The sequence below is a fragment of the Eleutherodactylus coqui genome, chromosome 2 (genome assembly GCF_035609145.1).
Source record: "Eleutherodactylus coqui strain aEleCoq1 chromosome 2, aEleCoq1.hap1, whole genome shotgun sequence".
Classification (NCBI taxonomy): domain Eukaryota; kingdom Metazoa; phylum Chordata; class Amphibia; order Anura; family Eleutherodactylidae; genus Eleutherodactylus; species Eleutherodactylus coqui.
In genome coordinates this window covers 202,878,836-202,905,309 of record NC_089838.1, presented here as the reverse complement: position 1 = coordinate 202,905,309, position 26,474 = coordinate 202,878,836, and positions in this window count along the sequence as shown.

The following is a 26,474-nucleotide window of genomic DNA, read 5'->3' as shown; positions in this document are numbered from 1 at the left end:
ACAGGGAGCACTGTTACTTTGAGGAATCATGTACAGAGGCACTATTATTTTGTGGGAGCACAGAGGGCGCTATTACTTTGTGGAGGTAAAGTTGGACACAATTACTTTCTGGGGCACAGTTGGGTGCTACTACTTTGTGAGCGTAAAAAAGAGCACTGTAGTCTTGTGAGGGTGCCGAGGGCAGTATTACTAATGGAGGTATTCACAGAAATAAAGCTACTACTTTGTGGAAGCACAGAAGGGCAGTATTACTTTGTGAGGACATGCACAGGGCTGCAGCTTTATTACAGCTTTATTTTGATGTGCGTATATCGACCGGGTTTTCACGCCCGGCCAATATATACGCTGTCTATCTCTGCAGGGGGAGGAGGCAGGACAGGCCGTGAACAGTGCACTGAGCTTCCACCCTCTCTCTGCCTCTCGACACTATTTGCAATGGGAGGGAGCGGAACAGAACTTAGCACTGCCCCCATCCCACCCCTCCCATTGCAAACAGTGGCGAGGGGCAGAGAGGGGGCGGGAGCTCGGTGCACTCTCCTGCAGAGAGGGACAGTGTATATCGGCCGGGCGTGAAAACCCGGCCAATATACGCATGTCTGAATAAGCCCGTAATCTGATAACGAGGATGGTGTCAATGATGTGGCAGACACTCAATGCAGTATATGGAGGGAAAACATAACATCAATAAAATAACAATACAATAACATATCAGTACTAGAAATAAAATGAACACAATGCACCTTCACAGCTTCTTCCCGCCTTATAATAAGTGAGATCCAGTGCAGCTGCTCTGTTCATGGAAGCTGCTGCAGAGTAAAATGCTATTTGTGGTTCACAACATTGCTGCAGTTAATCACTAGCTTCAATGCTAATAATGCCATAAATGCCATGTGACTGCTAAAGCCTGTGATCAGCTGCAGGGGTCATGTGATCAATGCATGGTGCAGCAGGCCAGATGTAGGAGGGGTTAAGAAGTGAAGGAAATTAAGATAGTAGTCACAGTGGCTCTGCTGCTTCTCATGGCAAGGTGGTAAAAGTGGTCTGGACTCAGTGCTTCACAGTGGTAAATTTTGGCAGTTCTCACTGAGTAGGGTGATATGGCAAGATAAGTTGGTGATACCCCAGTGGGTCACTGCTTGTGAAGTCAGGAAGGGGAAGATGTGGTTTTGTCATGACACCAGTCTGTATACGGGTAGGGACCTGTTCCAGAACAAAAATAACAAATAGAAAAAAGTGAAAAACTAAACAAAAATGGGGGTAATTGTCCTTGCCTGAAGTGTATAGCATGGTACCTCAGTGCAGATAGTGTAGATAGTGGTAAGTTACTCCAGGAAGCAGGATTTAGCTGGTAAAACACTTGACACTTTATTGCGGGGAGAGAGAGAGTTCTTTACTTGGCAGCAGTTACACAACTTGAGTTATATTTACTTGAGGTTGATGAAGACAACTTGACATTAGAAAAAAAAAACACTTTTTAATTAGACTTGAGAGCTGAGGGTTAAATTTTCCCTTTCTTGACTTCCTGACTTTACGCACTAGCTTTACTTCTCTGGCTACAATTACAAAGAACTGATTGTTTCTGACTTGCTTGTCTGTACTAGCTTCCTGCTGTGGTTTTCTCTTGAACAAACTCTTTTCCTTTGCTCTCTATATCTCTCTCACTGCTAACTCTTCAGAACAACTTGTCCTTGGTTACTCATAGTTTGATGTTCTACTTCTCACCGCACGGCCTTTCTCCTTGACAGGAAAGACTACTAGCATGGACTGCCTAACCCCGCCCACTTTCTACCTTTTATACCTTCCTACTCAACCAATCCCAAGCTATCTACTCTTTGCTAAGCCTGGCTAGACGCCCCGCTGACTGTTGCTAAACGACCTGTACACACCAGGGGCTGGAGAATATCACCAAAACACAAAATACAGTGGAGAAATATGAATAATGACATCATAACTTTTTACACTTATTATACATCACAATAGGACCTGATTGTAAAAATCCAGTCGACACAGAAAGTGCTGAAGTGCCCAACTCTGGTTTACTACAATGGCATATGACCTCTGCAGCAGCTTCCAGGACCAAGGCAGCTGGGCTGGATAGAGGCAACATTTAAGACTGACACTATTACTTTGTGAGACAATAGAGTATTGTTTTTTTTCTTTATTTTACACCACTTTCTGCCCATAACATTTTTTTAGCCTGGAAAATGTCTTCAAGAGACCCAGCGATGTGGCAAAAAGTTCCAGACTGTGTTCTGACAAGTGCCTTTCAGCATCAAAAAATAGTAGAGCAGCTGCTGTAAACACAATGTCCTGACACTGGAGAGCATTAGATCACAGTGCAATGGTGCCCATATGGGATGCCAAACTTCAAGCCTAGATAAATGATAAAAATGGGAGACCCCCTGGTAAACCATGTCACACAAACCACCTTTAAGAAGAATTTGGGGAGACACACTGTTAGATATGGGGGTGCCAGTGTCCAGTTGGTGCGGGCTGCTCGTCCTGGTGCTTCGGGAGCCCGGACTGGTGGCTCTGTCCGGGGTTCTCCCACTCTGGTGGTTGATCGCGGTGGCCGGCGGCACACCCCGCGTCGTAAACGGGCGCGCCTATCCGTTGGTTGGCTGCGTGGTGCTTGGGTCCGTGCGCGCCGCCGGGGGGAGGCAGCTTTATGATTCCCCCGTTGTCATGTGACTTCTCCACACCCCTCTGAGCGGGGAGTTCTGTATATATATACCTGGCTAGTCCAGACTCTGATTGCCAGTGTTTGGTTTAAGACTTGTCTGCTTACACTCGCAATACTTGACCTGACTGCTTTGTGTTTGACTTCGGCCTTCAGTTTGATTCTGCCTCTGGTTTGCACTCCTGTACTCCACACGTGACTTTCGGTTTGACCTGCTTGTTTACGACTATTCTCTTTGCTGCTGCCTTTTTGGCTTCCTGTCAGTTACACGGTGCTCACCTGCCAGTTTTCCTGTCCCTCCTTCCTTGGGGTCCCTGTCACTAGTGCAGCGCAGGGACTGTCGCCAAATTGTCGCCCTGGGGCCTAGCCCAGGGGGGCAAGTAGGTAGAGACACAGGAGAGGGTTGGCGTAGGGATCCTCTGTCCATCTGCCCTAGCCAGCCCTAATACACAACTGTTTAAATTAAGACCTACTACATTTATAGAGTCATATGCTAAGCCACTAAATATAAATCATCATCAAGTAGTTGGAAAGTAGTTAAAGTGCTTAAAGTGGTTAAGTGAAAAGCAATCTGTACAACAATCTTCAATTCCTGAAAGCGGTTTCATCCCATGAGGCATGTCCGAAGGCACAATACCAATAAAAGCTATATACAACCTATAAATATACTAGAGCCCACACAAATAGATCAACTAGTGTATATAACAATACTATACACCTACAAATAAATACATTACAACACAAGAGTAAAAACATAAACACTTTATTATGAAAATGCCTAAAATACATAAAAGATGGCACAGAAATAAATATAGCAACATCACAGATGTAATTAATGACAAGACATGGTTAAAAGAGGACTCTATCTGTAACTGAATAGTAAAGTACAAGTACAATAAAGATTCAGCAACCCAATACAGGAAAACTATCTCAGAAATGACATGTAATGACATAAAGGAGAGTACAGACCCAGACGACAGCTGTGCCCCAGTAATAACCAGGCAAATTATGTAACTATATAGAAAGATCATACATTCATTACATTCTAAAGAACAGTTAATTGAAGGCAAATAAAGATGTATTGATTAGAGATGAGCGAGTATACTCGCTAAGGCACATTACTTGAGCGAGTAGTGCCTTAGCCGAGTATCTCCCCGCTCGTCTCTAAAGATTCGGGGGGCGGGGAGCGGCGGGGGAGAGCGGGGAAGAACAGAGGGGAGATCTCTCTCTCCCTCTCTCCCCCCCCCGCTTCCACCCCCTCCCGCCCGCAACTCACCTGTCACCCGCACCGGCCCCCGAATCTTTAGAGACGAGCGGGGAGATACTGGGCTAAGGCACTACTCGCTCGAGTAATGTGCCTTAGCGAGTATACTCGCTCATCTCTAGTATTGATCACTGGCTTTGTTGAATTCTGTGTTGCTTTAATATATTGACTTTATTTTGATATATATTTTCATTGGGTTTTTCTCCCACGCAGGCAATGTGCACAATTTATCCCTGGTTGCTTTATCAATGGGCCATCCCCAAGCCTGGAAGAATGGGGACAGGTTTTTATTAATTGCATGAAAGAACGTCTCTGCCCAAAAATTCATCTTATCTGTATTGTAATCACTGATATTGGACATAGTCTGATACTCAGAGAAAACACCCTTGAAGGGATCCCAACTAGGGATCCCCCCTGAACCTGCTTGGACAAGAATGCAGTTACTCGAGAAGAGCGATGCTCGCTCGAGTAACTGCCTTATCCGAGCGTGCTCGCTCATCTCTAATCCCAACCAAAGCCTTCTTGTAGCTAAAAAAAATGGAAACACAAATTGTTATTAAACACTAACCTAATTTCTCCTGGATGGAAATTAAATTTTACATTTAATTCAGCATATTGCACATTACTCTGTAATAATAAAAAAAACTGCTTACCAGGTAAAGCACAGCCGAATGGGTGGGCAGACATTAGTGAATGATATCACCAGCCCTTGCCCACCTCTCTATTGAGGAGATTGTGCTGATATCTAATATTAGGTAATAGAACAATCTCTGGAGGTGGTTTCAGAGTCCATACCCAAAATTTTGGGACTGGATCCAGCTACTCCGCCACTGACATCTTTTGTAAAGAGTCCTTACAGCTAACGGTAAGTCTTAAGACATAACGAATGTTGACAAATAAGTAGTCAATGTATGGATTCCATACTGAACATCACATATGTATATAATAGTATTTTGTACATGCTTGAGATTTCTAATTTAAATAACTGGAAATGTATTATTGTCAACTTCAGAGTAAGGGCCCTTTTACGCAGGCTGTAAAAATTGTTCAGTGTCAATGCATGCCCCGACTACACGACGAACAAGAATTCGATCGCTTCTCGTTCGTTGTTCAGTTTCTGCATGGAGAAAAGTGAATGACGGATTGGCCCATGGAAGCGGAGTCATTTATTTAAGAATGACTGCTTGTTTTCTGTAAATGGAGTCGGGTGGCCCACTCTACCTCCATTCACTAGTAATGATCATTGCTGTATAAAAGTACAGGAACAGTCATCGGAGGGATGACCTGTCAGGCATCTGTGCCCAACAGGTCATCTCGTGTAATGAGCCCTAAGAGAGAAGAGTTGATGATTACAGTCTACTAGACTGCATGTACACTTGGTAAATAAATTGCTTTTTTGGATAAATGTTGAAATTTAAAGGGGTTGCCCCACTTCTAGCTGTTTTGCTGCAGGAAGCAGACAGTATCATACATTGGGCAGTGACTCAGGTTGGTACTGCAGGCTGAGTCCTATGCACTTCAATAAGACTCAGCTTGCAGTACCAACCTAGGCCACTGTTAAAGTAATCACTTGAATTAGATGATGCTCAAAGGGTAAAAATAAACTTTGTTGCCCAAAGCAACCAATCACAGTACAGCTTTCATTTTACCTCAGTAGTATAAGAAATTAAAGCTGTGTTATGATTGGTTGCTATGGGCAGAGAGCTTTCATAAGAGTGTGGTGCCAAGTTACTTTTCCGTGGTCCACTGTGTAGATGCTATGATGATGATGAGTGTGAAGAATAGCATGTAATTACATAATGCATACACACGAGGGCAGAGTTGTTTTGATAACAAGCCGAACAACATTATGTTAAAATGTGTATATATATATTAAACCTGCTATTAGCTACAACAATTCTTTAACCCCTTAGTGACAGCGCTATCGACTTTCTACGTCCTGCTTTTGCAGGACGTGTATGGAGGGAGGTAGCGCCGCTATCTCCCTCCATACAGCGCAGGCATCAGCTGTTTATTACAGCTGACACCCGCGGGCAATAGCCGCAATCGGCCGTTCGGACGATCGCGGCTATTAACCCTTTAAATGCCTATGTCAATTCTGACAGTGGCATTTAAATCCCTCGAATGCTGTTCGGGGGTCCTGCACGGCCCCCCGCGGTGAGATCGGGAGAGTCGTGAAGGTGTCATGGCAGCCAGGGGGCCTTTAGAAAGGCCCCAGGGCTGCCTTAGCAGACTGCCTATCAAGCCATCCCCTTGGGGTGGCTTGATAGACTGCCTGTGAAAAAGCAGTATGATGTAATGCTACAGCATTACGTCATACTGCAGGAACGATCAAAGCATCGCATGTTAAAGTCCCCCAGGGGGACTTCAAAGTAAAGTTTAAAAAAAATCAATAAAGTTTTTTTAATTATAAAAAAAAAAAAGTTATAAAAGTTTAAATCACCCCCCTTTTGCCATATCTATTATTAAAAAATCTAAATCCTAAAATAAAAATACATATTTGGTATCGCCGACTCTAAAAGTCCGATCTATCAAAGTAGCGAATTACTTTTCCTGCACGGTGAACGTCGTCTGAAAAAAAAAAAAGAACGCCAGAAATGCACTTTATTAGTTACCCTGTCTCCCAGAAAAAACCGCACTAAACACCCTCTCTGACAAGACGCTAGCCGCAGGACAAGCAAGCACCTCCAGGGCATACAGCGCGAGTTCAGGCCATGTGTCCAGCTTCGACACCCAGTAGTTGTAGGGGGCAGAGGCGTCACCGAGGACGGTCGTGCGATGGGCTACGTACTCCCTCACCATCCTTTTACAGTGCTCCCGCCAACTCAGCCTTGACTGGGGATCGGTGACACAGTGTTGCTGGGGAGGCCTTGGATAATGGTCCCCTGCCTGCGCTGTACATGCTGCCTGATCTCTGCGCCTCCTCTGCTACCTGGCCCTCGGAACTGCGCCTTCGGCCACTAGCGCTGTCGGATGGGAAGTTTACCATCAGTTTGTCCACCAGCGCCCTGTGGTATAGCATCATTCTGGAACCCCTTTCCTATTCGGGAACGAGAGTGGAAAGGTTCTCCTTATACCGTGGGTCGAGCAGTGTGTACACCCAGTAATCCGTAGTGGCCAGAATGCGTGTAACGCGAGGGTCACTAGAAAGGCATCCTAACATGAAGTCAGCCATGTGTGCCAGGTTACCTGTACACAACACATGGCTGTCCTCACTAGGAAGATCACTTTCAGGATCCTCCTCCTCCTCCTCCTCCTCCTCCTCCTCCTCTGGCCATACACGCTGAAAGGATGACAGGCAAGCAGCATGTGTACCCTCAGCAGTGGGCCAAGCTGTCTCTTCCCCCTCCTCCTCATGCTCCTCCCCCTCCTCCTAGGCATAGCAGAGGAATGGTGACGCTAATGATTGCAGCATCCCCGCTCAGCATCTGGGTAGACTCCTCAAAGTTTCCAAGGACCTGGCAGATGTCTGCCAACCAGGCCCACTCTTCTGTAAAGAATTGAGGAGGCTGACTCCCACTACGCCGCCCATGTTGGAGTTGGTATTCCACAATAGCTCTATGCTGCTCATAGAGCCTGGCCAACATGTGGAGCGTAGAGTTCCACCGTGTGGGCACGTCGCACAGCAATCGGTGCACTGGCAGATTAAACCGATGTTGCAGGGTCCGCAGGGTGGCAGCGTCCGTCTTGGAGTTGCGGAAATGTGCGCTGACCCGGCGCACCTTTCCGAGCAGGTATGACAAGTGTGGGTAGCTTTTCAGAAAGCGCTGAACCACCAAATTAAAGACATGGGCAAGGCATAGCACGTGCGTGAGGCTGCCGAGCTGCAGAGCCTCCACCAGATTACGGCCGTTGTCACACACGATCATGCCCGGTTGGAGGCTCAGCTGCGCAAGCCAGCGGTCGATCTGCTCTGTCAGACCCTGCAGCAGTTCGTGGGCCGTATGCCTCTTCTCTCCTAAGCTGAGTAGTTTCAGCACGGCCTGCTGACGCTTGCCCACCGCTGTGCTGCCGTGCCACACGACACCGACTGCTGGCGACGTGCTGCTGCTGCTGACACATCTTGATTGCGGGACAGAGGTTGCATAGGAGGAGGAGGAGGAGGAGGATGGTTTAGTGGAGGAAGCATACACCGCTGCAGATACCACCACCGAGCTGGGGCACGCAATTCGGGGGGTGGGTAGGACGTGAGCGGTCCCAGGCTCTGACTCTGTCCCAGCCTCCACTAAATTCACCCAATGTGCCGTCAGGGAGATATAGTGGCCCTGCCCGCCTGTGCTTGTCCACGAGTCTGTTGTTAAGTGGACCTTGGCAGTAACCAAGTTGGTGAGGGCGCGTACAATGTTGCGGGAGACGTGGTCGTGCAGGGCTGGGACGGCACATCGGGAAAAGTAGTGGCAACTGGGAACCGAGTAGCGCGTGGCCGCCGCCGCCATCATGCTTTTGAAAGCCTCCATTTCCACAAGCCTATACGGCAGCATCTCCAGGCTGATCAATTTGGCAATGTGCACGTTTAACGCTTGAGCGTGCGGGTGCGTGGCGGCGTACTTGCGCTTGCGCTCAAACAGTGGCGCTAGCAACGTCTGGACGCTGCGCTGAGAGACATTGCTGGATGGGGCCGAGGACAGCGGAGGTGAGGGTGTGGGTGCAGGCCAGGAGACGGTAGTGCCTGTGTCGTGAGAGGTGGGTTGGATCTCAGTGGCAGGTTGGGGCACAGGGGGAGAGGCAGTGGTGCAAACCGGAGGCGGTGAACGGCCTTCGTCCCACCTTGTGGGGTGCTTGGCCATCATATGCCTGCGCATGCTGGTGGTGGTGGCTCCCCAGCTGATCTTGGCGCGACAAAGGTTGCACACCACTGTTCGTCGGTCGTCAGGCGTCTCTGTAAAAAACTGCCACACCGTAGAGCACCTTGACCTCTGCAGGGTGGCATGGTGCGAGGGGGCGCTTTGGGAAACAGTTGGTGGATTCTTCGGTCTGGCCCTGCCTCTACCCCTGGCCACCGCACTGGCTCAGCCTGTGCCCACACCCTGACTTGGGCCTCCGCGTCCTCGCCCGCGTCCACGTCCTATAGGCCTACCCCTACCCCTCAGCATGGTGTATTACCAGTAGTGCAGAAACAGAACGCTGTAATTAAATGTGCCGCTTATTGGCCTGTGATTGGAGGCTGACTTCGCTTACGGAACGCCAGGAAATAATTTTGCGCAAGCCTGCTGTAACACTTAGCTGGCTGCGTATGAATTATGAGGACAACTACACCCAGCACAGACCCAGAACACTGAGGACAGTCACAGGCAGCCCAAATAGATTTTTTTCCCAAAATGGCCCACTGCCTATATACACTGTATATGTCTTCTCTCTCTGCGTCACCACTACTGGCCCTGGACAATGTCAAATAACTGCAGACTGTTGCACTGTGGACTGGAATACAGTGGTGATTTAACAGCCAACACAGAGCCAGGAAATAATTTTGCGCAAGCCTGCTGTAACACTTAGCTGGCTGCGTATGAATTAGGAGGACAACTACACCCAGCACAGACCCAGAACACTGAGACAGTCACAGGCAGCCCAAATAGATTTTTTTCCCAAAATGGCCCACTGCCTATATACACTGTATATGTCTTCTGTCCCTGCCTCACAATATATGTCTTCTGTCCCTGCCTCACCACTACTGGCCCTGCACTATGTATAATTACTGCAGGGCGCAATGCTCTGCACGGCCGATATACAAAAAAAAAAAAAAGTGCAACACTGCAAAAAGCAGCCTCCACAGTACTGCACACGGTTAGATGTGGCTCTAAGAAGGACCGTTGGGGTTCTTGAAGCCTAAAATCACTCCTAACGCTCTCCCTATAGCAGCTCCAGCAAGACAGCACTTTCCCTGAACTATGTCAGAATGCATCTGTGGCGAGCCGCCGGAGGGGCCAATTTTTATACTCGGGTGACACCTGATCTCGCCAGCCACTCACTGCAGGGGGGTGGTATAGGGCTTGAACGTCGCAGGGGGAAGTTGTAATGCCTTCCCTGTCTTTCTATTGGCCAGAAAAGCGCGCTAACGTCTCAGAGATGAAAGTGAAAGTAACTCGAACATCGCGTGGTACTCGTCACGAGTAACGAGCATCTCGAACACGCTAATACTCGAACGAGTATCAAGCTCGGACGAGTACGTTCGCTCATCTCTAGTTAAGGGCATGTTCATTTTGGGGGAATTATTGGAAGTTCAGGTACTGTACAGCTTATGTTATCCAACTGAGACAGCAAAGCTTCTGGATCCTTTAAGAATAGGATCGCATCAGTGGGAACAGTCAAAATAATAAATTATATCCAACAGGGTGAAAGCTTGGTTTTGGAAAAAAATGTAAAGGTATCTCAGGAAACTTCTGCCTCACCTCCTCATAGGACAAAACCCGTTTCTTTTTTTTATGCAGTAATTTGTCTACAAAGTCATTCCCATGGGTATTCCAATCATAACAAAATCCAGTATGAGCTATTATTTTGAAAATTAGAATATTTTATAAAGGACAGGGGATATGTGAGCAGATGCGTGACTGGTATGGCGCAATGTGTCCCATACCTCCCATACAATGAAAATTTGGAGGTTATTTCTAGTAGTTTCTGGTAGTTCTGTATTGGGGAAGTGAAGGACATTTGCTAGTGATATCTGGGAAGACATCCGTTGTTCTAAAACTATATTCCTTGAAATTCAATAGTGAATATAACCAGTCCTGAATGATGCGGGGTTGTGATGCTAAGTTATAGTCCTTGATATGTGGGAAATTAATTCCTCCATTAGATCTGTGCTTTTGCATTGTTTTAAAAAATAAGTGGGGCTTCCCCTTCCCCCGCCCAAATATGAAAATTTTATATAATTGGTTGATCCTTTTCTCATCTTTTGGTTTTAAAAGTATGGGTAGGGAATAGAGATGAGCGAGCACCAAAATGCTCGGGTGCTCGTTACTCGGGACGAAATTTTCGCAATGCTCGAGGGTTCGTTTCGAGTAACGAACCCCATTGAAGTCAATGGGCGACCCGAGCATTTTTGTATTTCGCTGATGCTCGCTAAGGTTTTCATGTGTGAAAATCTGGGCAATTCAAGAAAGTGATGGGAACGACACAGCAACGGATAGGGCAGGCGAGGGGCTACATGTTGGGCTGCATCTCAAGTTCACAGGTCCCACTATTAAGCCACAATACCGGCAAGAGTGCCCCCGCCCCCTCCCAACAACTTTTACTTCTGAAAAGCCCTCATTAGCAATGGATACCTTAGCTAAGCACCACACTACCTCCAACAAAGCACAATCACTGCCTGCATGACACTCCGCTGCCACTTCTCCTGGGTTACATGCTGCCCAACCCCCCCTGCACGACCCTGTGTCCACAGCGTACACCAAATTGTCCCTGCGCAGCCTTCAGCTGCCCTCATGCCACGCCACACTCATGCCTATTTATAAGTGCGTCTGCCACAGGAAAAGCAGGCACACACTGCAGAGGGTTGGCACGGCTAGGCAGCGACCCTCTTTAAAAGGGGCGGGGCGGTAGCCCACAATGCTGTACAGAAGCAATGAGAAATATAATCCTGTGCCACCGCCATCAGGAGCTGCACACGTGGGCATAGCAATGGGGAACCTATGTGCCACACACTATTCATTCTGTCAAGGTGTCTGCATGCCCCAGTCAGACCGCGGTTTTTAATTCATAGACACAGGCAGGTACAACTCCCTATTGTGAAGTCCCTGTGGACCCACAGCATGGGTGGGTGCCAGGAAGCCACCGGCGGTACATAAATATATCCCATTGCATTGCCCAACACAGCTGAGGTAGTAATGTCGTGCTTAATGCAGGTGGGCTTCGGCCCACACTGCATGCCCCAGTCAGACTGGGGTTCTTTACAAGTGGACACATGTAGGTTAAACTCCGTGTGCACCTACAGCATGGGTGGCTCCCTGGAACCCACCGGCGGTACATAAAAATATCCCATTGCATTGCCCAACACAGCTGAGGTAGTAATGTTGTGCTTAATGCAGGTGGGCTTCGGCCCACACTGCATGCCCCAGTCTGACTGGGGTTCTTTAGATGTGGAAACAGATGCATTTATAATTCTCTGTGGACCCACAGCATGGGTGGGTGCCAGGAAGCCACCGGCGGTACATAAAAATATCCCATTGCATTGCCCAACACAGCGGATGTAACGTCAGCTGTAATGCAGGTGGGCTAAAAATTCATTTGATTACACTGTAGGCGAGGGCCCACAAAAATTGCTGTATCAACAGTACTAATGTACATCCAAAAAATTGGTCATGGCCAACCAAGAGGGCAGGTGAAACCCATTAATCGCTTTGGTTAATGTGGCTTAAGTGGTAACTAGGCCTGGAGGCAGCCCAGTTTAACGAAAAATTGGTTCAAGTTAAAGTTTCAACGCTTTTAAGAGCATTGAAACGTATAAAAATTGTTTAGACAAATTATATGAGTGAGCCTTGTGGCCCTAAGAAAAATTGCCCGTTCGGCGTGATTACGTGAGGTTTCAGGAGGAGGAGCAGGAGGAGGAGGAGGAGGAATATTATACACAGATTGATGAAGCAGAAATGTCCCCGTTTTGGATGGTGAGAGAGAACGATGCTTCCATCCGCGGGTGCAGCCTACGTATTGCTTAGGTATCGCTGCTGTCCGCTGGTGGAGAAGAGAAGTCTGGGGAAATCCAGGCTTTGTTCATCTTGATGAGTGTAAGCCTGTCGACACTGTCGGTTGACAGGTGGGTACGCTTATCCGTGATGATTCCCCCAGCCACACCAAACACACTCTCTGACAAGACGCTAGCCGCAGGACAAGCAAGCACCTCCAGGGCATACAGCGCGAGTTCAGGCCACGTGTCCAGCTTCGACACCCAGTAGTTGTAGGTGGCAGAGGCGTCACGGAGGACGGTCGTGCGATCGGCTACGTACTCCCTCACCATCCTTTTACAGTGCTCCCGCCGACTCAGCCTTGACTGGGGAGCGGTGACACAGTCTTGCTGGGGAGCCATAAAGCTGGCAAAGGCCTTGGAGAATGTTCCCCTGCCTGCGCTGTACATGCTGCCTGATCTCTGCGCCTCCCCTGCTACCTGGCCCTCGGAACTGCGCCTTCTGCCACTAGCGCTGTCGGATGGGAAGTTTACCATCAGTTTGTCCACCAACGCCCTGTGGTATAGCATCATTCTCGAACCCCTTTCCTCTTCGGGAATGAGAGTGCAAAGGCTCTCCTTATACCGTGGATCGAGCAGTGTGTACACCCAGTAATCCGTAGTGGCCAGAATGCGTGTAACGCGAGGGTCACGAGAAAGGCATCCTAACATGAAGTCAGCCATGTGTGCCAGGGTACCTGTACGCAACACATGGCTGTCTTCACTAGGAAGATCACTTTCAGGATCCTCCTCCTCCTCCTCTTCCTCCTCCTCAGGCCATACACGCTGAAAGGATGACAGGCAAGCAGCATGGGTACCGTCAGCAGTGGGCCAAGCTGTCTCTTCCCCCTCCTCCTCATCCTCCTCATGCTCCTCCTCCTCCTCCTGAACGCGCTGAGATATAGACAGGAGGGTGCTCTGACTATCCAGCGACATACTGTCTTCCCCCGGCTCTGTTTCCGAGCGCAAAGCGTCTGCCTTTATGCTTTGCAGGGAACTTCTCAAGATGCATAGCAGAGGAATGGTGACGCTAATGATTGCAGCATCGCCGCTCACCACCTGGGTAGACTCCTCAAATTTTCCAAGGACCTGGCAGATGGCTGCCAACCAGGCCCACTCTTCTGTAAATAATTGAGGAGGCTGACTCCCACTGCGCCGCGCAAGTTGGAGTTGGTATTTCACTATAGCTCTACGCTGCTCATAGAGTCTGGCCAACATGTGGAGCGTAGAGTTCCACTGTGTGGGCACGTCGCACAGCAGTCGGTGCACTGGCAGATTAAACCGATGTTGCAGGGTCCGCAGGGTGGCAGCGTGCGTGTGTGATTTGCGGAAATGTGCGCAGATCCGGCGCACCTTTCCGAGCAGGTATGACAAGTGGGGGTAGCTTTTCAGAAAGCGCTGAACCACCAAATTAAACACATGGGCCAGGCATGGCACGTGCGTGAGGCTGCCGAGCTGCAGAGCCGCCACCAGCTTACGGCCGTTGTCACACACGACCATGCCCGGTTGGAGGCTCAGCGGCGAAAGCCAGCGGTCTGCTCTGTCAGACCCTGCAGCAGTTCGTGGGCCGTGTGCCTCTTCTCTCCTAAGTTGAGTAGTTTCAGCACGGCCTGCTTACGCTTGCCCACCGCTGTGCTGCCACGCCGCGTGACACCGACTGCTGGCGACGTGCTGCTGCTGACACATCTTGATTGCGAGACAGAGGTTGCGTAGGAGGAGGAGGAGGGTGGTTTAGTGGAGGAAGCATACACCCCCGCAGATACCACCACCGAGCTGGGGCACGCAATTCGGGGGGTGGGTAGGACGTGAGCGGTCCCAGGCTCTGACTCTGTCCCAGCCTCCACTAAATTCACCCAATGTGCCGTCAGGGAGATATAGTGGCCCTACCCGCCTGTGCTTGTCCACGTGTCTGTTGTTAAGTGGACCTTGGCAGTAACCGCGTTGGTGAGGGCGCGTACAATGTTGCGGGAGACGTTGTCGTGCAGGCCTGGGACGGCACATCGGGAAAAGTAGTGGCGACTGGGAACCGAGTAGCGCGTGGCCGCCGCCGCCATCATGCTTTTGAAAGCCTCCGTTTCCACAAGCCTATACGGCAGCATCTCTAGGCTGATCAATTTGGCAATGTGCACGTTTAACGCTTGAGCGTGCGGGTGCGTGGCGGCGTACTTGCGCTTGCACTCAAACAGTGGCGCTAGCGACGTCTGGACGCTACGCTGAGAGACATTGCTGGATGGGGCCGAGGACAGCGGAGGTGAGGGTGTGGGTGCAGGCCAGGAGACGGTAGTGCCTGTGTCCTCAGAGGGGGGTTGGATCTCAGTGGCAGGTTGGGGCACAGGGGGAGAGGCAGTGGTGCAAACCGGAGGCGGTGAACGGGCATCGTCCCACCTTGTGGGGTGCTTGGCCATCATATGCCTGCGCATGCTGTTGGTAGTGCCTCCCCAGCTGATCTTGGCGCGACAAAGGTTGCACACCACTGTTCGTCGGTCGTCAGGCGTCTCTGTGAAAAACTGCCACACCGTAGAGCACCTTGACCTGTGCAGGGTGGCATGGCGCGAGGGGGCGCTTTGGGAAACAGTTGGTGGATTATTCGGTCTGTCCCTGCCTCTACCCCTGGCCACCGCACTGGCTCGGCCTGTGCCCACACCCTGACTTGGGCCTCCGCGTCCTCGCCCGCATCCACTTCCTATAGGCCTACCCCTACCCCTCAGCATGGTGTATTACCAGTGATTTGATTTCCCAGGCAGGAAATAAATTGGCGCAAGCCTGCTGTTAAACGTAGCAGGCTGCGTATGATTTGTTTACTATCTCCACCCACCACACACGTACACAGAACGCTGAGGACTGACAGAGGCAGGGCACATAGAATGTTTCCCTTTTTTTAAAAAGAAAAGGCCCACTGACTATATTCAATCAGATAAGATATGTGTTGCACAGAAATGCAGTTATATGAAGTGCAGCACAGCGGTTACTTTTCCCAGGCAGCAAATAAATTGGCGCAAGCCTGCAGGACAAATTGAATGTTTCCCTTTTTGGGAAACGGAGGGCCCACTGACTATATTCAATCAGATAAGATATGTGTTGCACAGAAATGCAGTTATATGAAGTGCAGCACAGCGGTTACTTTTCCCAGGCAGCAAATAAATTGGCGCAAGCCTGCAGGACAAATTGAATGTTTCCCTTTTTGGGAAACGGAGGGCCCACTGACTATATTCAATCAGATAAGATATGTCTTCTGGCCCTGCCTACACAATTCTCTCCCTGTAGTATTACTGCAAGGCGCAATGCTCTGCAGACAGCCGATTTTGAAAAGAAAAAAAAATGCAACACTGCTAACAGCAGCCTGCACAGTACTGCACACGGATAGATGTGGCCCTAAGAAGGACCGTTGGGGTTCTTGAAGCCTACACTCACTCCTAACACTCTCCCTGCCTAACCACCACTTCTGTCCCTGTACTATTAATGCAAGGCGCAATGCTCTGCAGACTGCGGATTTTGAAAAGAAAAAAAAATGCAACACTGCTAACAGCACCCTCCACAGTACTGCACACGGATAGATGTGGCCCTGAGAAGGACCGTTGGGGTTCTTGAAGCCTACACTAACTCCTAACACTCTCCCTACAGCAGCTCCAACACGATACCACTGTCCCTCAGCTAACTCACAAGACATCTGAGGCGAGCCGCGGGAGGGGCCGACTTTTATACTCGGGTGACATCTGATCGCCCCAGCCACTCACAGCAGGGGGGTGGTATAGGGCTTGAACGTCACAGGGGGAAGTTGTAATGCCTTCCCTGTCTTTCAATTGGCCAGAAAAGCGCGCTAACGTCTCAGAGAGGAAACTGAAAGTAACCGGAACACCGCGTGGTGCTCGTTAAGAGTAACGAGCATCCCGAACACCCTAATATTCGCACGAATATCAAGCTCGGACGAGTACGTTCGCTCATCTCTAGTAGGGAATGAAGGAGGTACAACAGGCGACTTAACTTCATCTTCTTGAGTAATTAGCTCTCCCTAAAAAAGAGAGTGGAACATCCCTGCAATAGCCTAGAATTGTTTCCAATTTTTTTATGTAGGGATCTATGTTTGTTCTGTATAGCCTAGAGGGGTGCTTGCTAATGCGTATTCCCAAGTATTTCTTTCCCATCTGAATGTGTATTGGGTTGCCCACAGAGGTACTGCTTCAGTTTTGCTTAAGTTTGGGGCTCGGTCAGACAAGCATGTGTTTTGGGCATGCATAATGCACGCTTCTAAAAGAACCAATGAGTTCTTATAGAAGCATTCATATGCGTGGAATTAGCAGCACAAAATGCCGCACACCTAAAAAAGATAGAACATCTTTGGTGCGAGTTTTTCAGGAGTTATACCTTTTAAAGGCTAACCAAGATACATGATGTTATAGCGAGCTTTCAAATCTACTCAGGGTCCTTCCTCAGGCTAAATGAAATGGATCTGAAGAGGCATATACACTATAAAAAAGAAAGGCTGAGAGGAGACTTAATAGCTGTCTACAAATATCTGAAGGGCTGTCACAGTGCAGAGGGATCAGCCCTATTCTCATTTGTGCTAGGAAAGACTAGAAGCAATGGGATGAAACGGAAAGGGAGGAGACACAAATTAGATATTAGAAAAAACTTTCTGACAGTGAGGGTGATCAATGAGTGGAACAGGTTACCACGGGAGGTGGTGGGTTCTCCTTCAATGGAAGTGTTCAAACAGAGGCTGGACAGACAGACATCTGTCTGGGATGATTTAGTGAATCCTGGACTGAGCAGGGGGTTGGACCAGATGACCCTGGAGGTCCCTTCCAACTCTACCATTCTATGATTCTATATGGACAAAGGTATTTGGACACTGCATACTTTTCAGAAAAAGTGCTTTATTGTTCTATTTAGTGACATGTCGGCCCCCCTTTTGCTTGTATTGCAATGGCAACAAGTCGAGGGATACTTTCCACAAGCTCTCTGTAAGTCTGGGTAGGAATAGCTCGCCATTCGGCTGTGAAAAGAGATTGTTGTAAAGATGGGCGTGGGTGGCGGTATCGTACCCATCACTCCAGTTCATCCCACAAGTTCTCGATGATTGAATAGTTATTACAAAATGAGCAGCCTTTTCTTTTACTCATGCCCTTCCAAGCACACCATTCAGCAAACTCAGTATTTCCATATGTGCTGATTTTCTGCAGTGTGCAGATACTTTTGTCCATATAGTGTGTGTGTGTGTGTGTGTGTGTATATATATATATATATATATATATATATATATATATATATTAATATGAAAAGTCCACTGATTAGGAATGTGAAAGTTTTATGGCCTCTAAATTGGTGTTAGAGGGTCACCAGGCCAGCATGTTATCTCTATTCCAGATTTCTCATATTCTCCACTGATACAAAAAGCCCCCTCCAAGGTTCAGTTCATTTTTGACAGTATAAGGATAGTTATAAACTTGTACTCCCAAATTCTTCTGTGATGTTGGGATTTAAAATTGCCTTTAAGTATAATAAGTTGCATATGTTCTATGTTGTGTACGTGACTAGCAAAATGTTCAGCCACAGCTAATTCTGTCTTTCTCTCTTTAATTGTGTAGTGATGAGATCACATCCTCCCTCTAAGTTTTGTCCTGTTTCTCCAACATAAAGGCCCCCACCATCAACATCAGGTACACAACATTGGATGTGGAACATGTGAATGTCCCATTGTGTGTTGGGGATTTGTATCCTGTCCGTGGTCAGTACATGTGAGCAGGTCTTGCAGCTCCTTACATTGCGGGGATAAGTTCCTTTTTATGTGTCAGAGGGTAATGCACTCCTGATTATAAAGCTCCTCAAATTTGGGAGTTGCCTGTAACACAGATGGGGAGGGTCCAGGAATATGATTTTCTGATGGTTATCCCTGTGTAGGGTATGATTGTTTCTTTGTGGTTTTCCTTAGTACCTCTAGCTGCGGATTGTAGGTCATTGCTAGAGGTACACAATCGCTTTCTTCCTTCTCTGTTTATTGGAGTAGTTGATTCCTGGGTATCCAGATGGCTCTGGTGATTTGGTCATCAATTGAGGTGGGATGGCAGCCCTAATTTAAAATTGTCCTTGTATAGATGTTCCTCTCTGTTGGGTTGGAGCAGATCCGGTTGTGTCTGATGGCCTGGCTGAAGATGATAGACTTTCTGATGTGTTTAGGATAGGAACTGTCCCATCTGAGGTATGTGGGCTAATTAATTGATGTTCGGTATAGGGATGTCTGTATTGAGTTGTTAGAATTTTTTATGTTGGTGTCCAAAAAGTTGATTTCTGTATACGGGTAGCTTAACCCTTTCCAATCCACTGTCTGACCTCTAAAGACATTATGATTTAATGCTGTACAGCTCTGATGTTGGTAGACGTCCGTTGGGGTTCTCTTACTGTATATTGCCAGCCTTTCTGCTGTCGAAGCCTATCCAATGTGTCACCTCATGCAGTACTGGCTTTAGCTAGCAGAGAGCGCCGTTGTCTAATGGCAGACAAAAAGTAACCACCCTAGGAAAACCAGGATACAAATTGGATTGGAAAGGGTTAATGTCAGGTTTATGGTGGGGTGAAATGCATTGAATCTCTCATGGAATTTTATTAGTTCTTGTTCGGTTTTGGTCAAGATGATTATGATGTCATCAATGTAGCGTAAATAGGCCAATGGTTTGCTGAAGCAAGAGGCCAGAAAGTTACTTTCCAGTTTTTCCATGTAAAGATTGGCATATTGCGGTGCCATTGTACTGCCCATGGCGATTCCTGTGAGTTGCAGAAATATCTCTTTGCCAAAGGAGAAATAATTGTGTGTGGGGATGAGTCTAGTGAGTAGTAACACCAATTCAGAGGCAAACCCATTGGCCTCAAGGTGTGCCTGGTCTTTGTGTGGGATGTTGGAGTGTAAGGATTCCACATACATGGTGGCCAAGATGGAGCAATCGGGGAGGGGACCTACGGTTGACAGTTTGTTCATTTTCTTCTTTTTTTTTTTTTTTTTTTAAAGTGGTCTTCGAATATTCAACATAAAAATATACTCTCAAATAAGTCTTTATAGAGCAGATATCTCTTTGACCTTTAAGTGTGAAACATAAATACAAAATATAAAAACGGAAAGATGTATAAAACCTATATAAAAAACAAGTATGTATAACATTAAATTGGCACATAATACAAAGTAGTGACTAGGACAGTGAGTGTTTGGGGAATCCTTGGGACAGAAGTTGTGCCTATAGTGGGGTAGGGGGTAGTAAAATTAAAATAGATATCAAATTGATGTAAAATGAGTCTGAAGAATATGATAAATATATCTATATAAAAATTGTATTGATAAATATACATAATAAAAAACTGGAGACAGAAACCATTACTACATATTAAAAAATAAAATATGATAAAAATGTAAATATATGATGAATAAAAGCTTATAAAATAGGAAGACAAATGAGAGAAAGTGGAGGTGGAGCATATCACTAAATTGTGAACTAGATTTTTTTCTAAATTTTTCAGTTGCGTTTCTTTTCCCAGAATCTGACTGTTGAATTAATCGTGCCGATTTGCCATCTTTTCGTCCGGTGAGATATTTGTTCATCTTTAGGTCCCTCTGGGCCGGTTGAATTTACAAACTGAAAATCTAATGAGGGAGGGGGCGTCCTTTGGTTCTCAAAATTAGTAAAGGATTGTCAGATAGAACATGCAATGGATGTGGCTTCTCAATTGGGTGACTTATCCAATGGGAGCCATTGGATTGGAGAGTAAGTTGGATTTCTTTTTAGGTTGTTATGTTAGCGTGGCTCAAATTCTTTGCATAACCCAAGGTTGTGGATTTCCGCAGAACAAAATTATCCCTACAGTCTCACCCACATCGATGGGAAAGAATGCATTTAATGTCGGGAAAAAATTATAAATCAGTTGACGCATGTGAGCAGCAGGATTTTCATAAAATGCGGTCTTGCTAGATGTTCCACACTTAGAAATCTTGCTGATTTGACACTTAGTTTTTCCCCAGCATAATATTGTGACTCAGGTGTGACATATGAGGGTGTATGAGACAACTTCTGGCAATATGACTCAATTAGACTGTCTAAGCAGTAGCGTGTCTGCAAGCCTTAGTTAATAAGGCTGTAATTTTATTTCATGTGGGAGGAGGACAGGTGGACTATGCGTACGTAGATAAGTTCTAACTGCTTCAGATAGTATTACGTAAAACTAGCTCTTATTCCCCTTCTCACCACCAGGTGGAGACCAAGTTCTTCTAAGTAATTGAAATGCCTTTTTTCTGTCTCTAACAGCTGTACAGCAGATGGGTATGTGGGGGCCAGGTAACAGGGAGATATCAGTGCCTTAATGAGGACAGCAAGAGACCACTCTCCCAAGGGTACTAATCTCCTGCTCATAATTGCCCCAGGGGGAGCACTCACCATCGCTGTGTCTCTATGGGCTGTCCCAGCAGCCTCAGACGTTGTTCAAAGTTGCCAGTTTGACCACTACGAATTACTTGCAGGCCAAACACAGCTAGCTGTGTTTTTCTGCAAACCACAAAGTTAGCTGATAAGTTGTATAAAACGACATTAAAAAGAAACAAACAAAAAAAGCTAAATCAAAAGAACACATAAAGAAAGCAAGAAGTAGGGGGCGTGGTGGTGGCAGAGGACGGGCCAAATTGACACTTCAAGCAGCCCCCACTAAAGCAAAAGCTCCACGTTCTGCAGGAGGCTAGGCAAGTTCGCCCTGTTTCTTAGAATTGTTTCTGCCCATGCTTTACATCCTGAGCACACAGACCAGACTGTAGAGTGGATGACACAGCATGTCTCAACTACCACCACCTCCTCTTCCTCCTAGTTACAGCCAGAGAGAAGTCAGTCTGCACCAGTCAGCCATGAGTCACCCCTGTACTTCACTCAGTGATAAATCCCCCGCACCATCCGAAGCAAGCCACATGGATCAGTCTGAGAAACGGTTTGATCATTTAGTGTCATGGATGTCAACCAGGTATTCCAAAGAACCAGAGGGAGAAGACAAAAAAAATTGAATGCACTGATGCCCAATCATCTTTTTTTTGCCTTTCAAAGAGGAAGATGAGGATGGGTCAATGTGAGCAGTCGGCCCTACACAAGCAATATGTACTCAGGGGGAAGTAGAAATGGAGGTGCCAGCTCTTGGTGTCTACTATGACATAGAGTCCACTCAAAAAGAGAAGCATGATGAAGAGGAAGAGGAGGTGGAAGATGATGAAGTACTCAATCTAACATGGAGAGGCAGGGAAAGGAGGCCAGGCAGCCCCTGGTAGGGTGTCGCAGAGTAGTGCCACCACCCTTAGGTACTACTAGTCACAGCAACATCAGGCCCACAGCTAGGTTTGCTCATAAAATTTGTGCAACCTGGGCATTCTTTGAAACCACATGTCATGACAGAAGAGTGGTCATCTGTAAGATCAGCAGTAAGCATTTAAAATGCGTCAAGAACATAAACAGCCACAACACAATGTGTCTGAACAGTCATGAACTCCCACCACCTACTGGCGTGGAAAGCCCACCTGGGTCAGAGGCCAAAGACGTAGCCTCATCCTGTTCTCTCTTCCACTGCTGCAGGCGTCAGAACCAGGAGTGAGAAGCAAAGAGCAGAAGTTGAGCCTCCACCATCACCACCACATTCATCGACATTGACATCTACCCTACATTCAAGTATGTCCCAAGTCAGCAGCTAGCCCTCCATCCCCCAGCTATGGGAACATAAAAAAATACCACCCCAACAATCCACGAGCACAGAGCATGAATACAAGCATTGCACAGCTGCTTGCAATGGAAATGCTATTCTTCAGGCTAGTGGACATAGACACCTTCCATACTATTATGCTCTATGGTAACCCACAGTACCAGATACCCAGCCACCATTTCTTTGCCCAAAAAACCTTCCCTGCTCTGGCAAGTGAGTGATAACGTGTCCCTGGCATTGAAGAATGCTGTCAGTGGCAGGGTGCACCCGTCCACGGATACATGGTCCAGCAAGTATGACCAGGGACAATACATATCCGTAACACTACTCTGGGTCAATCTCTTACTTTTGGGACATGATGCCAAAGGTGGTGGGCTATGTTTCATGGTACTCACAAGTGTTGTGAGACATTTCTTCTTGTCTGTCCCCTTCTCTTACCATCCTCCTACTTCTCTTTCTCCAACTCTTCATACCACCTTTCAACACCCTCCACATTGGCACAGATATCTGTATGTGAGAAATCCGACCTTTATATAGTGATGTATGTAGTAAAAATCAACATGCTGTCCTAAAACTCATATGTCTAGGGGAGGGTAGCCACATGGCCGAAGAGGTTTGATGGCTCTACAGTCCCACGCTCTATATGTGGCTGACCCCGCGCAATCTGAAGCCAGGCAAGGTCATGTGTAGCAATGGGGACGACCTGCTGGCAGCTCTTTGCCTTGACAATCTCAGACACGTACCTTGCCTGGCCCACCAGGTAGTACAGCGCTTCCTAAACAAGTACTCAGGTTTACGTCCAGTGCTGGAAAAGACCAGAAAAGTGTGCTCACACTAACGGCATTCCCACCTAGTCACCTCTTGTCTGGCAGAGGTGCAGCAACAGTTCGGGCTACCACACCACTGTCTCAACTGTGACATGCTTACAGGGTGGAATTCCATGTTACATATGTTGCAGAGCCAGAAGCGAGAGCGATCACGGAATACTAAATGGTGTATGACTTTAGCAGATGCTGTATGGAGGTTGATCACATGATGTGTGTGGAATGGCTGCAAATCAAAGACATGCGTACCGTTTAAGCCTGCTTTGAGAAAGTGACCAAAGTGGTCAGTTGTGATGATTCATGTATCAGTATGACTATGTCTGTTGTCAGCCTGCTGCAACAGATGCTACAGTGCCTCAGGGACAATGACATGTTGTAACAGGAGGAGGAAAGGATACCAATCTCCCAACTGTCTGGCCAGTTTGTCAATGCTCAAAACCGCAGGAAGGATGGCTTTGGGCAAGAAAGAGGGGCATCATCTCTAGCACATTTCTCCAGCCAAGAAAGAAGTATAGAGGAGGAAAAAGTGACAGAAAAGGAGGGGAATAATAGAGGTCCAGAGGCAGGGGATGGGGCTACTCAACATTCCCTTCCATTCATCACTAACCCAAGCTATTCTACGTGGATGGTGAGACCAGCCGGAGAGCACTGACCCCTTTGGAATGTGGGCAATCACTCTTAGGGACTTTAAAATATATGAGTGCTTTTATGCTGCAGTGCTTGTAGAAGGACCATCGCATAGCCCACAACAAAACATCAGATCATTGCTGTGTGGCCACCCTCCTTGATTCTCGCTACAAGACCAAAATGAGAAATCTCATCCCAGCAGTGGATAGGGACCACAAAATGCAGCACTATCAGAGCAGACTGTTAGGCCTCATGTCCACGGGGAAAATCAGACCCGCTCCGGATTCTCCATGGAGAATCCGGAGCGGGTCCCTACTGCCCCGCGGACATGAGCGCTGAAAATGAGAATAAATAAGAATAAACTTACCTCCTGCCCGCTCCGGATCTCATTTTCGCCGCGGCGTCATCTTCTCTCCGTCGCGGCCGGATCTTCTTTCTTCGGCTCGGCGGATGCGCAGGATGACGTCGGTGACGCAGGCCCGAAGAAAAAAGATGCGGCCGCGACGTAGAGAAGATGGCGCCGCGGCGAAGAGAAGAACCGGAGCGGGTGAGTAAATCCCGATTTTTGTCGTCCCCGTGGGAGACCCGCACAAAAATGGAGCATGGTCCAGATTTTTTCTTGCTCCATTTTTAAAAAAATCACTTTTATTGACCATCCGTGGGTATTTATCTACCCGTGGGTGGTCAATGCATCCCTATGGGATGCGGATCCACGTGCAGGAGAAGAGTTAAAATCCGCTGCGGATTTTAATTCTTCTTTTGCCCGTGGACATGAGGCCTTAAGCAGCTTCAACAGAGCATTTCTCCATGGCTGTGGGGATACATCCACAATGGATCACAGCTATGGGGTTCATGGTGGGCGAGCAGGAAGTTTCTGCAGCAGCACCACTACCAGTGCAGGTAAAGTCTAACAGAGGTGTGGCATTGTTTTTTCAGCCTGTCACAGCCTACAGCAAAAGCACAGGGTAGCACTGACAGTCACAGGCAGCACTTATCCATGATGGTTCAGGAGTATGTTAGCTCCTGCGTAGATGTACTCAGACATAGTGTTGGCCCCTTTGACGTCTGGACAAGTGGCCAAAGCTTGCACAATATGCTTGGGATGTGCTTTCCTGCCCCATTGCCAGTGTGCTGTCAGAAAGGCTGTTCAAGACAGCTGGGGGTGTGATAACTGACAGACGCATCTGCCTGTCCACAGATAATTTGGATTGTCTAACGTTTATAAAAATCAACCAGGCATAGATTTCAGTTCTGCACACCCATGCCAGATTTCACTGATTAGCTAGCACACTGAAAATTCTTACTCACGTGTGACTGAGCATAGATTTACATCAAAGACCGCACTGTTCCTTCAAGGTGCTGTTGCTGGAGGTGGTGCTGCTCTCCTTCTCCTGCTTCTGCCATGTTTCCTCCTCCTATTTCCCTCCAAATGAAGAATATAGCAATATGGAAATACAGAGCTACAGCCCTCATGTTTCCACAAGGAGCACACTCTGCCCTCAAGGTGTTGTTGATGGTGGTGGTAGTGCTGCTGCTCACCTTCTCTCGCTTGCACCATGTTACCTGCACCCACTTACTCCAAATAACAAAAATATGTCAATATGGAATATTGGTGGGGGTGGCAGGTGTTAGTGGGGGGTAGAGTGAGAGAGATGCTCGCTCGAGTAACTGCTTTATCCGTGCGTGCTCGCTCATCTCTAATGACGATTTTTTTCAAAATTTGTCAATGTCAGAATCACTTGGATATGCAATACCTTTACGGTGTTATTCCATGTTAAAGTGACACATGTCAGATTTCCAAAATTTGGCCTAGTCATTAAGGTGCAAATAGGCTTGGTCACTAAGGGGTTAATATTTCTATTGACCCCCCCTGCTGTGGCACCTCGAACACTCATCCCACTATGAAGGGATATGTTAGTGAAAATAAATCTACTTGCTATACAATATGCTTCTGGGGTCCAAATTGGTTAGAAGTATATATGGGCCCAGAAATAACTTGTCAAAACACACATGACTTGATGTGATCCAAAGATATCTGTTTATTGATTGATACGCAGCAGTTTTTATAGAGGCACATGCTTCGATTACAATAATTCAAATCTATTATAATTCATTTATTACCATTGGTTGATGAAACATAAACACAATATGAATATGCAAGATAATGAATTTAACATCTAAAATGCCAGGCAAACACACGTAAGCGCAGAAGACTCATACATGATTAACTTCTCAGAACACAAAAGTACAGAATTTCTAAACAATAAGTTGTTTAGAGAGAAATGAAAGAACAGGGTGCAATGACTAGAGACATTCAATCTAGGAACCTGGAATGTTCTAATCATCGAGGTCCCTTTTTAATCTTCAATACATTTGAGCAAATTGTGTTAAAGGTAAAGCACAAAACATTGAAACAGACTATATAATAATAATAATAATAATAATCTGTATTTGTATAGCGCCAACATATTCCGCAGCGCTTAACTATATCATACAAAATGGAAGGCAGTGGAGGGGAAATGGAGTCATACTCATTTCACTTACAGATCCTAATATGTAGGCCAAACCATGAACAAAGTAGCAGTATTTGCTGATAACATATTAATGCTGTCATCCACCCATCAAACTCTGCCCATAATACTTCAAGACCTAGAAGAGGTGTGGTCCCTGAGTAGATACATACTAAATATCTTGAAAAGTGAGTCTTTGATGCTAAAG